The sequence below is a fragment of the Choloepus didactylus genome, chromosome 5, assembly GCF_015220235.1.
Source record: "Choloepus didactylus isolate mChoDid1 chromosome 5, mChoDid1.pri, whole genome shotgun sequence".
NCBI lineage: Eukaryota > Metazoa > Chordata > Mammalia > Pilosa > Megalonychidae > Choloepus > Choloepus didactylus.
Genome location: NC_051311.1, coordinates 132075785 through 132091194, shown reverse-complemented (window position 1 = coordinate 132091194; position 15410 = coordinate 132075785). Strand labels below are relative to the sequence as shown.

General features: G+C 38.1%; 1 long non-coding RNA gene across 1 annotated transcript in view; it reads left to right on the top strand.

Annotated features, from left to right (window-relative positions):
- Positions 1-12620, top strand: part of LOC119534479 — a 103670-nt gene extending 91050 nt beyond the window's left edge. The window contains exon 3 of the long non-coding RNA XR_005217030.1: positions 12335-12620. This is a non-coding gene — a long non-coding RNA (uncharacterized LOC119534479). The remainder of the gene's footprint in view (positions 1-12334) is intronic.
- Positions 12621-15410: the final 2790 nt, after the last annotated feature.

Sequence of the window (15410 nt, the reverse complement as noted above, 5' to 3'; positions counted from 1 at the left end):
TCACTATTTCACTCCAGCCTATACTAAGCTATTGTATCTCACTTCCTATTCAAAGTTCCATGCAATTGTGGTGTTTGAACAAATCGAGTGTAGAGTTGTACCGTTTAGAAAATTTAGATCCTGTACCAAATAGATATCTATTCCTTTGGTCTCATATGGAAGTTGAAGTTTTAAAACATAATCAGTTTCAACCTTTATCCTTTGGCCTGCCTTGCCCTGGTCTTAACCAGACCTGCTTCATTTATATCACTAATTGAAGTCTGGGCTCTTTTTCAGCTTTGTTTTTTTTTTTTTTTTTTTTTTTTGGCAGTGGCTGTATGCACTAATACTGACATTCGTATCTGCCGAGCTCTAGCTCAAGACAGAGAATTTTTAAGTGAGTGTTAGGATCTCCACAAAGCTGTCTGCTGGAGTTGCTCTCCACCTGGAAGCCTTCACTGTAAGACTGAGCAGCTGGTACCCCACAGGTGACCCCCTCACTGCAAATGTGGTTCCTCACACATTAGTTCTTCCTAGCTCTTTTTCCTCTGTGCTTACTCCAGGCTCCTAGCCTTGTACATTCACCTGTTCAGAATGTACTAGTTTTCTATTGCTGTGGTGACAATTTACCACAAATTTAGAGGCCTGAAACAAAGCAAATTTATTGTCTTACAGTTCTGAAGATTAGAAGCCCCAAATCAGTCTCACTGGGCTAAAATCAAGTATTGGCAGAGCTATGTTCCTTCTGGAGGCTCTAGGGAAGGATCTGTTTCCTTGCCTCTCCCAGCTACTAGAAGCCACCTGCATTCTTTGGCTTATGGTCCCTTCCCAATCCTTGAAGCAAGCAGCACAGCATCTTGCAGTCTCTCTCTGACTCATATTCTTTGCTTCCATTGTTACGTTTCATTTTTTCCCTTTGATCCTCCTTCCTTCCTCTTATAAAGAACTCTTGTGATTACATTGTGGGCCCACTGTAATCACAGGGGCAATTACCAGACCCTCAGTGAAATCACATCTGCAATTGCCTTTTAGCCATGTATGGTAACATATTCACAGGCTTCAAGGAATAGGACCTGGACATGTTTGGGGGCCATTCTTCTGCACACCACCACAAATGTTTGGAATAGACAATAACTCTAGAACAAGAGCTTTTATTCTTTTTCATGGAATCTATTTTCAGATGGTGACAACTCCAGCTGATTTTTAAACTTACGGCCCAAACATTTCACTCATCATCACATTCTTCCTGTATGGTTGCTTGGTAACTTTAAAAGTTTTTGCTTTTGCCTGTTTTACCAGAATTGCTATTTCCAGTTTCCAAGCTTCACCAGTTTATAGGCCTCTCTCCTCTCCTCTCCTCTACCCTCCATTGCAAACTGTTCCCCTGTATTTTCCTTTGTGTGTGTGTGTGTGTGTGTGTGTGTGTGTGTGTGTGTGTGTGTGTGTGTTTGTGGGGGGTGGGGGTGGGGGGTGGGACAAAACTCACTAAGAATTTCAATAGATGAAGTGAGAGTGGGTATTTTTCAAACTATAATCTTTTGAGAAAGGCCAGTGTCTAATATAATCTATTAAAGCCTAATATAATCTGCCAATATATTGTGAACTAGCCATATTTTGTAAACTCAAGTATACAGGGGCTTTAATTTTTCACCATAGCATAAGAGGAAATAATATCTTTACAAAGATAAAAGCTAATTTTTTCAATAGATTAAAATTTTGGCATTACTTACTGTCCAACCTCTAACTCCAGATCAATTCCAACTAAGTTTAGCAACACATCAACCTTTTTTTTTAAAAATTCCAATAAAGAATTAATGTCTATCTGACAAAAATTTAAAATATAAATACCTGTTTTAATAAGTATAAGGGACTCTTTGGTAAGTGAGATTTATTTCCCTTTACAGAATATTTCATCTTTTTTTAGAAGCGAAATGCAAGGTCTTCTCTTCCGTTTACGGTAAGCAAGTGTCCATACCAACAGGCTGGCTATTTGTATATTGGGGGAGAGAAGGGAAATTCCTATGAGGGTTTGCTTTTCCCAAATTGAGTATTGACATCAAATTATCTTCAGTTTGTAAATTAGTATGGACTTTATAGTTCAAATTTTAGATTCATATCTTCCTTTTCTTGTCAAAAATCACTTCAATGTTTTCCTTGGAATTTGAATTAGTCCAAGCTGAAGTGTTATCAGAACATTTGGCAGAAATTCAGGAATGGCTTTTGAACATTTTGGTATGCATAAATCCAATAGGGCTACAATAAAATAGAGTGTTTGGGGCATGTGGACAGAATGTATCTGTGAATTTTCAGCTATCATAAAACAGTATCTGGAATCTTTGCAGGAAATGAAATGAGTAAATTTCTTTAATAGATATAATTCCTGTATGACTTGCCGTCCCCTTTTCTGCCCTACTTCCCCACCCCCCTCCACATAAACACACTCTATAGACTTCCACCTGACCACAACAAAGAATGGAATGCTACTTTATTCCTTCTGGAGCAGATTATCAATGACCACATTGCTGGCCTGGAATCCAGAATGGGAAGAGAGCTGCTCTGTAAGGAAATTGTGATAAGACAACGATCAGCACATACTTCAGAAAGCATTGGGAGGTCTCTGAGAGAGGCTGTTTTTCAAATTAGTCTATTTTATTAACTAACTATTATTTGGACTCAGGGCAGATATGAGAAAAATAAGGAGTGGGATGGTGGTGGTGTGTGTATATACTCTGCAAAATGGGAATTCAATGTCTTTTCTTTGTCCTGGACCTGGACCATTTGACCAATTGTCAATATTTTCCATTCACTTGGTCATGCAGATTGGAGAAGAGATGTTACAGCTCTTTTCAAATACTTGAACAGAAAGATGTTAGATCACTATATTCAACCTTTACAAGTGGTAAATTCTAGAGGAATTAAAGACTCATGCAAAGACAACAACAAAACCCCAAAAGGATGAGTATTTTTATCATCATGAGATGGAAAGGACTTTCTAAGCATAACGTAAAACCGAAAAATCCTAAAGGAAAAGAACAACAGATCTGACCACGTGAAAATTTAAAATATTTACATGGCAAAATATGCCCTGAATAAAGTTAAAGGACAAATGAAAGATGGGGAGAAAATGTGCAATATGTATCGAGAAGATTAAAAGGTTTATATTCCTATTTATGCAAAATAAGGGAAAAGGAAAACCCCAATTAAAGAAGAAACACAAATGAGCAATAAAACTGCTAATACACACACAAAAAGAACAAATTAAAACACCAATTTTATCTACAGGACAAATGTATCATCTCACAATTTTACCTCTATGAATATAGATAGATATACATAAACATATATACTGTTTTTGCAAAAATCTGACAAAATTAAACAGACTGATAAATGTTAAATGTCTGGTGTTGATGAAAGTGAGAGAAACCAGACAGTCTCATGGGTGGGGGTATAGATTGCCATAATCTTTTTGGAGGGCATTTTAATAATCTCTCAAAAAATTAATAATTTACTGTCCTTCTACCCAGCAATTCTACTTCCACCAGCAGATGGAAACTTGACAGAGATGTTGCAGAGAAATCCCCACATCAGGCAAGCAGTTCAGTCAGACCCCTCATGTTGAGAGTCCTGCAATGCCAAGGATCTATACGGCCAGGATGGAGAGTAGCATCTGATTTCCGGTTACGGGACAAATGCCACCTCGTCTTCCATAGCTGATTTTGGTCTACACAATAAGAGTGATTTTTTTAGGGGCAGAGCCCATCAAGAGTGAGTCTGCTCAGAAGCTCACCCTCTGGCTTTTGTCCTCAGTTGTCAGGATCCCATGTTGATTTGGAATAGGTTGGAATTTGGAATGGAAAAATATGTCCCCAGTATGCTGGAATTAAGGCAGCACCTCCTTCCTTCTACTGATAGGGTATAGGGGTCTGAGGCAGCTTAGAAATCCCCAGGAAAGTGATGTCATGTCTGAGTGGTTTGGTTACGCCAAGATGCCACTGGGTGACGTTGGACATAGTGGGCCATATTGAATGCTAAATGCCATGCAAGTTAGGGGGAAAATGTACTTACCTTCGGGGCTACTTTTACTCTTTAATAAATGAGCTAATTTATGTTAGTGTTTTATTTCACTCACTTATGGATTAGAATGAACAAAATTCCCTGCTCACTTGGAACAATTTTGAGACAATTGGGACGATTATGTGATATACCAAAGACAATAAAACACTGTAACTTTCTTAAGAATTTTCAGGAGACTAAATGCCATAATCAGTCAATCTCTCCCTACTACCACCACCCCCACCTTTTACCACTCCAAGAATTCTTAGAAAACACATAACTGTACTAGTCTACCATTACTGCAATTAGAAGTTCCCTCCCTAAATGTATTTTCATTTCTGAGTATTAACCCAAGGAGATGCAAACTGTCACCTCCTTGATTTATATGTGCAGAGAGTGTAAGTCATTCCTTTGCCTTCTCCTGAGCCAGATCTTTGGCTGACCTCAGAGGGTCAAGTATTCCAGGCAAAGGAAGAGGGAGGCAGGTGTACCCAGATTGCATTGCTAAATCCATGGGCAGGGTCTGGTATCCTATGAGTGCAAAAGAGCATGGAAGCATTTCTGTAACATATTTAAATGTTTGGGAAATAGGCCAAAATAAATAAAATTTCAAAATGAGAGAAAATTTAATTTTAGATGGGTTATCTTCTACATTTGAATTAAATTGTCTGCAATTAATTTTTTAGTTATGCTCAAATTCTGCTCATTCCTTTTTGTCTAACCTGTCTTTGCTCATCCCTTCTCCGCATCCCAGAAATCAGTGTTGGATTTTCTCTATTAGGTCATGTCATTGCCTTGGTTAAAGATAAAAATCATGCAATTGTTGGGGACTCTCTTCTACCTCAGAATCATTATAATTCTGTTTGTATTAGTGATTACTCCTAGGCTTTTTGTGGCTTCTTTCCAGGGCCTCTGTTAATCTGTGATGCACCTTTTCTGCAAATTAAAACAGGTGCCCTCAGGGGTAATGCGGCCCCAGGCTGAGGTCCTTGGTAGACTATGCTTGACTCCCCAGTCAGCCCCTCGGCCTGGTGCAGGCCTTCATAAGGGTATATGTTTGCCCTGATTCTTCCGCTTCTCCTCCTTTGAAGTGTAAGAAAGGTGAATGGTTAGGAAGGCGGATGTGTGTGATGCTAAGAGAAGTAATTTCTGGAAGTCCAAGGCAATATTGCACTGACTCTAAACACTCATTATTTTTTAAATGCATTTCCAGGAGAATGTTAAAATGAACTCTTTCACTCTCAGAGTTTTGGCAGAGGCTCCAAGTCTGAAAACCAAATATGCCAGTATCCTAAAGTGAGGTGTTGGACCATGATACATGGTATGCTTACATCTGTTCTGTGGCATTAGTCCATTTCCTACCTCCAAGTGACATAACAGAAGCCAGGTTTGAGGATATCTTTGGAGAGAGTTGTCAGTGGGAGGAGGGAGGGGATGTTTCATGCCGTCTCAGACAACTGAGGGGGACTGTAAGAGAAGCTCCCAGAGAAGTTGACAAGTGTTCCCTGGGGTGTGAGGGAATGCCTAAGATGTTTGTAGAGGAGAGATTGTCTCTAGCTTGCTTCTTGGATCCATGCAGTGTCACTGGTCATGAATTGGACTTCCAGAGTTTGGTGAGGAAAGGGTGTTGCCCTTGGCCAAATGAGGACCCCACAGAAGGGACATATTGAGTCATGTTCTGATGTACTCTATCCAAGAGGATTGCCTGGAGGGGAAAGAGGACCCCAACAGATGAGGGTGAACTGTCAGAAACCTTGGGGCAAGAGGCCAGCTGCTGCTAAAGAGGACTCTCTGAAGAATCCATAAAAATGCTTCAGAAGAGAGAGAAGTGGTATTTAAATTCTCTACCCTAAAGGGCATTGTCCTTACCTTTCATTCCTTCATAGGGTCCAACCCTAGAAGAGCCCAAAACAGTAGGTCAGGCTGGTGTATGAGGTGGAGTAAGCAAGAAAGGAGAAACCACCCTTCCTTCCTCTTCCCCGCTGGATAGACCAGAGCTGCGGGAGGGGAGAAACTTAAAACTAAATGAAACGTGGAGTTTTAAGAAAATACTTGGTGCTAAACACAGCTAATGGATTTTTTATTATAAGAAAAGGACTGGAAAAGCTGTGAGAAGGCTGTCAATTTTTCAAAAATAGAAAACTATTCAATTTCATAAAGGTAGAACAATTCAAGATACAGAACATTCCATTTCTTTAATAGGTGTATTACTATTCAGATTTTCTATTTCTTGTGTCAGTTCTGCTAAGTTTTTTTTAAAGGAATTTATCTGTTTCATCTAAATTTTTAAAATACAGCGACAAAGCTGTTCATTATATATCTATTAAATGTCTGTTGCAGTGTTCCCTGTTTTATTTCTGGCATTGGTAATTGATGTATTCCCTATTCCCTCTGTTGTTTTTCTTGATCATTTTCCCAAGGGTTTATTGATTATGTTAATGTTTTCAAAGAACCAACTTATGACTTTATTTTTTCTTTTACATGATTTCACCTATTTCACTAATTTCTGCTTTTTAATTTTTCTTCTATTTTCTTTGCAGTTAGTTTGTCTGAAATATGAATTAGTTTTATTGTTTTTCAATCTTTCTTTTTTCCTCCCTCAAATATGCCTTATGTATTTGAAACTATCATTTTCATGCGGTTCAAAATATTTTCTAATTTTTATTTTATTTTTCATCCTTAAGTTATATTTATAAGTGTATTGCATAATTGCATAATTTCCAAACATTTGGAGGGTTTTCTTATTATCTTTATGTTATTGGTTTATAATTTAATTCTCCTGTACTCAAAGAACATATTCCATATGATTTAAATCCTTTGTAAATATTTTAAAGCCTCCTTTAAGTCTAGCAAATAATATATATTGGTAAATATCTAATGTTAATATAGTGACACCAGCTTTCTTTTGGTTGTGTTTCCAAGATATATCTTTTACTAGCCTTTCACTTTCACTCTTTCTGTATCCTTATATTTAAAGTGAGTCTATTGTAAAGCATGATTGGGATTTGTTTTTCTTTTATTTATTCTAACAATATTTTTAAAATTTTTTATTATTTTGCTCATCTATATTAAACAGAATTACTGATTTAGTTGGGTCTACCAACTTACCAGTTTCTATTTAAATCATCCATCTGTTCTTTGTTAATTTATTCCTCCTTTCCAGCCTTCTTCTGGATTAGCAAAGTATGTTTTACGATTCCTTTTCTCTACTCAGTCTGTTATTAGTTGGTTAATTATAAATTATTGTATTATTCTTTTAAAGGTACCCTAGAGATTATAATATCCTTGACTGAATACAGTCCATTTGAAAATAGTACTTTTACCACTTCCTGAATAAGAAACTTAGAATTGTTTGATTCCATTTACTTCTCTTAATTCTACTTACTCCTCAATGATACAACCTTTGTGCTATTATTGTCATATATTTTATTTCTATATGTTATCAATTCTACAAAACATTATGTTACTTGAAACAGTGAATAATATTTTATATTTGTCCACATATTATACTTCTGCTGAGCTCCTTGAATCTGTGAGATGGTGTCTTATCAAATCCAGAAAAATTTTTGCCATTATTTCTTTAAATTTTGCTTCTGCTCCATATTCCTTTTTCCTCTTCTTCTGAGATTCCAGTTAAATTATGTAGACTTTCTAACTTTATTCCATATGTCTCTTATGCTCAGTTTTGTTTCATACATTCTTTTCTATCTATTCTTGAATTTGTATACTTTCTATTGTCTTATCTTAGAGTTTAATATTCTTATCTTCTCTGTCTAGTCTGCGGTTAAACTCATCCAATATGTTCTTAACTTCATATATTATATTTTTCAGTTATTGAATATCCTTTTATTTATTTTCTATAAATTTCAACTCTGTTGATATTCTCCATATTTTCATCCATTTTTTTCTGTCTTCTATTATCTCTAATATATTATCCATTTTATAGTCTTCATTAGTTTTAATATCTGGATTATCTGTGGGTCTTTTTCTGTTGTTTATCTTTTGGCTTGATGATGATTATCAGTCACCTATTCCTGCTTCTATGCATGCCTACTTATTTTTGATTGTATGTCAGACATTATACATAAAAGAGCTTCAGAAGCACCAGACGATGTGTTCGATCAGAGAGGGTCTCCTGATAGGATAAAGGCAGATAGGATAAAGAGCTTATCCTTGAGCTGGGTAGGGGCTAGGTTGCAGCTTTTGTAAGATTTAGTCCACTTCTGGATTTTCCCTGTTCCTCAAACTTAGCTCTTTCAAGCTTTCTATCAGAGCCTGCAGGCTCTCTGTCTTTTCAGTCCTGAAAGACTGTGGGAAATTTAATGTTGTACTTTGGAGGCTTTGAACTTAGCTCTTTAGCCTCCCACCTCTTGTCCCCATCACAGCTTCAAAATGTGGAAGGTGTAATAATAAGGAAGTGCCTGGCTGTGTGTTTGAGGCACAGGGTCCCTTTTTCTAGTTGGACTTTTTGCTTTAGGAACATGAAACTACAGGAGATGTTTTTATGTCTTTTGAAAGGCTTCAGCCCAGTTTCCCAGCCTTCTTTGCATAGCCCCTAAACTCAGAAGATGTCCCATGGGGAAAACCAGCTGTATGTTTAGCACTTCTCAAGTTTTCAGTTTCTCTTGCCAGCTCCACATGACCAGCAAAAACTTTCTGGTTTCTCTTTCCCCAAGCAGATTCCTTCTATACAAGTCAGATCTAATTCTCAGTCCATACTCAGAATTATCAAATATCTCCAAGGAAGAAAACAACTGGTAATTTATGTAGTCCTCATTGCTTCCTCATTTTCTGATATCTTAAAAATGCAATTTTTGCAATTCATCTGGCCGTGTCTAGTTGTTGCAATGGGAATTCTAGTCTGCCAAGACCTACTACATTTTACTCAGAAGCAGTTGTCATCTGATTCTTACATTCTGATAATGAAGGCCCACCAGTTGGTTACAATGTCAAGGACTGGAAAGGACCACGTCCTGTCTGTTGTACTCAGATTCCAGGAGGTGCGAGGTGATATCAGTGGCCCAGATTTGGGCCTTCAATTGCAGAGGCTCTGAGCAAATAAGCAGTATGGTTTTGATAGCTATTGATGGATTTGCTATGGGGAGGAGAGCTGTCAGAATGAATGGTGGATTTTGAATGGACCATGTAAGGTTGCAGCAACTACAGCTGACTGCAATCAAAATTGACTGAGTACGTGGCGCCTTCAATTTTCCTGGCTATAAATTCTCATGTGGTCTCTGTGGGTGGAGTTTAAACCAGATTTAATTTGATTCAGAAAATTACATCAATCTGTACTCTGTATTTCACAGAGGGAAGCATATTTATTACACTGTTATTCCTAGTAGTATGACCAAGTAACTGAGTACAAAATAGATTCAGAGCTGTGGTACTCTGAATATGAAGAAGTTTTATGAATAACTGAATAAGTTTATTTTGCGTATGTTGTCTTTTTCATGTGTGTGTGTATACATATGTATGTATGTGTGTATTTATTTTTACTCTACCCTGTTTCAGACATTGCTAATATGATTTAGGGATTTAGAGAAGCATTATTCTTAAATTATGTTTCCTAAATATATATATTCTTTCTCAAGAACAATATTTGACATATTTGACTAGATCCATACTTTTTAAAGCATGATTTTACTAGTTTTGAACATTTTGCTTTGCTTTGTGGTTTAGTCAGTTGATAGATGTCTTCAAGTTATTTATTCTAGAAGGTATATTGGTATTTTGTAACTTTTTGCATGCCTGACTTTGTCTTCTGATTTCTTCATGAATACAAAATAACCTTAAAATCTTCAGGTTTCAAGTTTTTGCTCCCAGAACTCTAGGCAGTGAGTCTAAACCCTGACTGCAAACTAGAATCTCCTGTGGAGCTTTAACAAATATTGATGCTTGGATTCCACCCCCCATGATTCTGATTAAACTGGTCTGAGATATGGCCTGGATGTCAGGGTTAAAAACAGAACAAAACAAAACAAAAGAAAAACATACTTGGACTCCACTCCAGGTCAACTAAATCATAATTTTTGGGTATGGCCTTTAGGCATCAATCATTTCCTTATCCTATTTTTCTGCTTCGTCAGAACTTGTCAAATTTGCCAGCCATATTTTCAATTTCCTGCAAAGCCAATTTTGTTCTTTGTTGCTATAAATATGCATTGAAAGTTTGATTTTACATTTTTGGAATTTTTGCCATCCTTTCTTACCTGTTGTCTCTCTTTTTAGTTTGTGCTATAGTCTCTTCATGTCGGCCAAATCTCTTCTCATAGCTTTCTGCTCTTTTTTTATGGAGGTGATGTAATTTTGCATTTTTGTCAGACATTTTTCTGAAATTTTCTTCTGTATTTTGCAGGAGGTCATTCTTTAGAGGCTTGCTTTTCTTCTGTATCTTTAGAATGGTGTTCCATTTTTCTTTTCCCATAGCATTGTTTTGTCAGCCCCCATTTTTTTTTTTTTTATTGTAGTTGTGGTTGTACAGGTGATCCTTATTCACAGATTCTGAATTTGTGCATTCACCTACTACTAGCTAAAATTTTTTTGTAACCCCTAAATCAATACTTGTGGTGCTTTCACAGCCCTTCATGGACATGTGCAGAGTGGCAAAAAAATTGAGTCACCTGGTGTACCAATTCCCAGCTGAGGCTGAACAAGCCATCACTGCCTTCTTGCTTCAAGTTCTCTTATGGTAAACAAATGTGCCTTTTGCAGTATGTGCAGTGGCACATTTTTTTGCACTTTTGTGATTTTTGTTGGTGATTTTGCCATTTAAAATAGCCCCCAAGCATAGCGCTGAAGTGTGTGACAAGGCTGTGATGTGCCTTATGGAGTAAGTGTATGTGTTAGCTAAGCTTCATTCAGGCATGAGTTATAGTGCTGTCGGCATTGAGTGAGCTGGGCATTGTAAGAAAGAAGATACCCTCTGTCCTTAGGTAAATACTCCACTAGTTTCACTAGTAAACCCTGCACTGTTCATTTCCACCTGCAAATCAACCATGTAAATTGTTGCTACTTTTTTAAGTATAAGCAAACAAGAAGTTTTGTTATGCACTACGTATGAAATTCTGTAATTTACAGTGATAAATAAAATAATTTTTTTTTCTGAATAAAAGCTGCTATGGATATTTAATTGGGCTTGGATGATCAAGAATGGCCCAATCTCTTTCTACTGCAAACTTGACCAAAGCCGTTTCTTACTGTAAATCTAGTAGGTTTTCCAGTAAGGAAACCTAAGGACCTGGCCCAAGTCTTTGCCTGTAAATGAGCAAATGAGCACTGTTATGTCTACACTGTGCATCTCAGGATTTTATGAAGGCTCTTGAATGTTAGTCTTTAAACAAATTTATTATAATCTGTGGTCACAGAAATGATTCCTCCTCACCTCTATTCTTTTCGTATTTTCCCCTCAATTCCCCTCATTAACCATGTTGAGCCAAAGTGGGGGAAAAAAATTAACAACCCATCAGGAAAAAGTAAATCCCAACCCCTTCAGAAAGCCTACCCCATGTTTGCCTGTTTGTAGTTCCTCAAATATGGTCCATAGCTCTGTCAGAATTAACACAGGGTGATTTTTCCCTCCATTTCTAAATTGATTTTTTTCCAATTATTCCTTTGATCTACTTTTTCTGAACTTGAACCTATTTCTCATTTTGGACCTTCATGTGGTTTTACAGCCAACAGAAGTTCACTTTTCAGTCTACTCCCTTGCTAGGTATCCTCAAGTCTTTGTACCTTTCTCTTCTAATCTTCCATTTTCCACTCTTTCTCTCTTGCTGTCTCACTTGTGCTCACACTCTGTCATTCTTTCTTGCTCTTGCTCTGTGTTTTGCTCTCACTTTCTCACTTTTCACTCAATCTCTGACTTTCACTCTCAATCTCATCTTGCCATTGCTCCTTCTCTCTTTCTTACTCACACTTTCTATTTCTTCCTCTCACTGTTACTCTCTCAGTCGCTTTCTCTCTCTCTCTCTCTCTCTCTCTCTCTCTCTCTCTCTCCCCCTCTTGGTCTCTCTCCTGTAATTTGTGAAATGACCTCCCCACCTTTGTAGTTTCAGCTACCACCTTCACGGAGGTATCTTCTCTATATTTGAAATTACAAGGGACTTTTTGGGTTGCTAGTAACAGAAACCAACTCTAGTTGCCAAATGAAGGGGAAATCTATTAGAAGGATGCAGAGACATATTCCAGAATAAAAAGAGTTGAACAATTTAGAACAAAAATGGCTCTGGAGTCCACTGCTATTGCCTGAACTCAATGCCAGTAATTCACAATCTCCTTGTTTTTCTATTCTTGGTTTCAGATCTCTCGGGGATCTAACCCTGGATCAACCAGCCATGGCCAGAGGTACAGAGTTGTGCTGTACAGACTAGTCCACTTTGGGCTATTCCCAGCGAAGGAGCACAGGGCATACAAACTAGGAAGCAGTCCACACAGCTGTACAGTCAAATGCCAGTCCTGTCCTGGTTTTCTAACTGTACAATAGATCTACTTGAATAAACCACAGCAATGACTGAAATTCTCATCTTCCTTCTGACGCCCACTGCTCTTCAGTGGGATTTACTCTTACCGACACGGTGGTCTCTTCCCTGATCCTCCAGCTTGGCTGTTAACACTAATCACTACTATCCCCATTCCATACCACGCATCAAGTCAAACATCAAACAAGCCCAGATCTGCTTGGAGTAAAAGGAGACCAAAACAATCAGAAAAAGATAAAGTTCAGAAGATCATTACAGCTAATTGATAGATTTTTCAACTGGAATTGCTTATTTAACAATAGGAATTGCTTCATAATTCAACTATTTATCCAATTTTAAACATTTTCTGGGCCCCTATTCTGGGCCAGGTTCTCTACTGGAGCCCAAGGGCACAGAGTGACTGATACTAGGTAAGTCCCTGGCCTTAGATCCACTGGTCTAGGAGGGAGATCAGAAATGAATCAAAGGACCCCACAGAGCTGTCTGTAATTTTAAACCATTTTAAGAACTCCAAAGAAGAGGTGCTAGGGACTATGGGGGCATTTAATGGGACATCAGGGGAGTCTTCCCTGAGGAACTGATGATTGCTCTGAGATCAGGTGATGGTGGGATGCAGGTCAGGGTGGGGAAATAAAGAGGAGCTTTCCTGGCAGAGAAAAGCAGGGTGTGCCTGGGTTCTGGTGCTTGAAGGAGCCAGTGCATTTGAGGAACTGAGAACGTAGTGTGCAGTTGGACAGCAGAAATGGATGGGAGGCAGATGGGACAGGCAGGCAGGGGCAGCCCTTGTGAGCAGGTTATCAATTTTGCCTGAGAAACCATTAAGGATGTTTTGAGCAGTAGTGTAACAAGCAAATTCATGTTTTAAAATGATCATTCAGGATACGATGTAGAGAATGAATTGGAAGGGATTGAGAGAGGATATGGGCAAAGTGAGGGACGCATTAAAGGAAATCTGGAAACAAGTATTGTGAAATGTCACCATATCCATAGAATTGGCAGAAAGACAAAATTCTCTGATAATTTTGTAGCTATTTTCATTTTGAACCTGTCTGTCATCATAGTTCAGGGGTTGTATGAATAAAATGGTAATAACGTCAAGAGAAAAATGTTAAATGACTAGGATTGTCCCAAATGATGAAACAGTTAGGTCTTTTTTCTGCCTGGAGCCTAAGAATATTAGGCTTACAGTGGTGGATTTGGTGTGACTGCCAAGGCTGTTTCCTTTCTCTTTGAGATTGGGTTACCCAAGGAGAAAGTACCATTTTGATTATGCCTCTTCATGGGTTGGTTAATTTCCCAACACACCCTACATATTTAATAGATAGCCCTTGTCGTCCACCATATTGGAGATAATATACTTTTTCATGTTTTTTTTTTTTCTTTTTTTTTCAAAAGGCTTGTAAATTTTATGTTTTAAGGGTTGCAGGAAATACCAGATTTAGGTACTTAAGTCATTATGAGATACCCTTCAAAACTGTCTGGTAGTTGATGACTCACTCTAACTCAAGTTTATGAAAAACATACTGGAGACTTTAAAAAAGTAGCATTTGAATGTTCACTATTGCCGATGGAGTGGAGACAATCTTACTGTCCATTGCTGGAGAATGGAAAGGCAAATTGTGGTGGTTGTGGAGGTTAGAAGGAACAGACTAGATGTCCACATAGCAACATGAATGGATTTTATTAACATAGAGCTGTGTTACAAAGTAAGAAACAGTATAAAAGGCCCTTTACACAAACTAAAATGCAAGTGGACAAAACAATAGGCATTGCCAAGCAAAAGAATATACATTAATTGCATTCAAATGGTTGCCCATGAGAGGTGGGGGTAGGCAGGGAGGGGCATAAGAGTACAGAATGAGGATAAAATCAATAAGTAAAAAAGACAGGGGTCTTTTGAAGACCAATGGTGATAATGGGTCATGAATCAAGATGTCTAATTAACCCTCTCCATGGAAGTCCAAAAAAGAAAAAGGAAAAGGCAAAATTTGTTTTACTGCATGCAGAGAAATCAGCCTGTCAGCAAACACCATCGTTGTGTTTGGTCAATGTCCTTGCATGCAGAGTTTGTTCAATAATTGTGTTCCACCCCTCATGGAGCACGAAGACAAACATTAAGCAAATAATTGCCTAAGTACATATATTGTTATAAACTGTGATAAATTCCTTCAAGAAAAATTATAAGTTGCTAAGTTACAGTGAGGTAGACCGCGATGGGCCTCTTTGAGAAAGTGACATTTGAGCCAAGAACTAGAAAATGGGATTTCCCCAGGAGAAGCTGGGAGAACAGCAGTTCCGTCAGCAGGCATAGCATGCGTAACACACCCAAAGAGGAAAGGGACCTGAGTTCTATGAGAAGCTGAAAGGAGATTGGGATGGGTAGGGCATATGAGGGAAGCGGAGTGCAAGATGGGCTAGAGAAACACAGAGAGGCCAGGCCATCACAGGCCCTCTAGGCCTTGTTACTCATCTTAGAGTTTAAACCAAATATAATCAGCCTCTGTTGAAGTGTTTTGAGCTAGAGAGTGAAATAATTTGATTGACATTAGTAAGACTATGCCTTTGGCTGCTATAAGGAGAAAGGATTGGAGTAGGGACAAGAATGGATGCAGGAACACCTGTTAGGAGGGTCTTTGGGAGTCTAGGTGAGAGACGGTGGTAGCTTGGACAAGGGTGTTGGTAGTAGAGACAGAAAGAACTGGATGGATTTGAGAGAGATTCTAATGGTAGAATAAACAGAACTTGGTGTATGGATATGATGGTGAGAGGATGGAATCAAGGATAAATCCTAGGTCTCTGACTTGAGCAGTTAGGTAAATGTTGATACCATTTACCGAGTGGGACAGATTAGAAGAAGAATATTTTCAAGAAAAGATCAAGAGTTCCATTTTGGACATG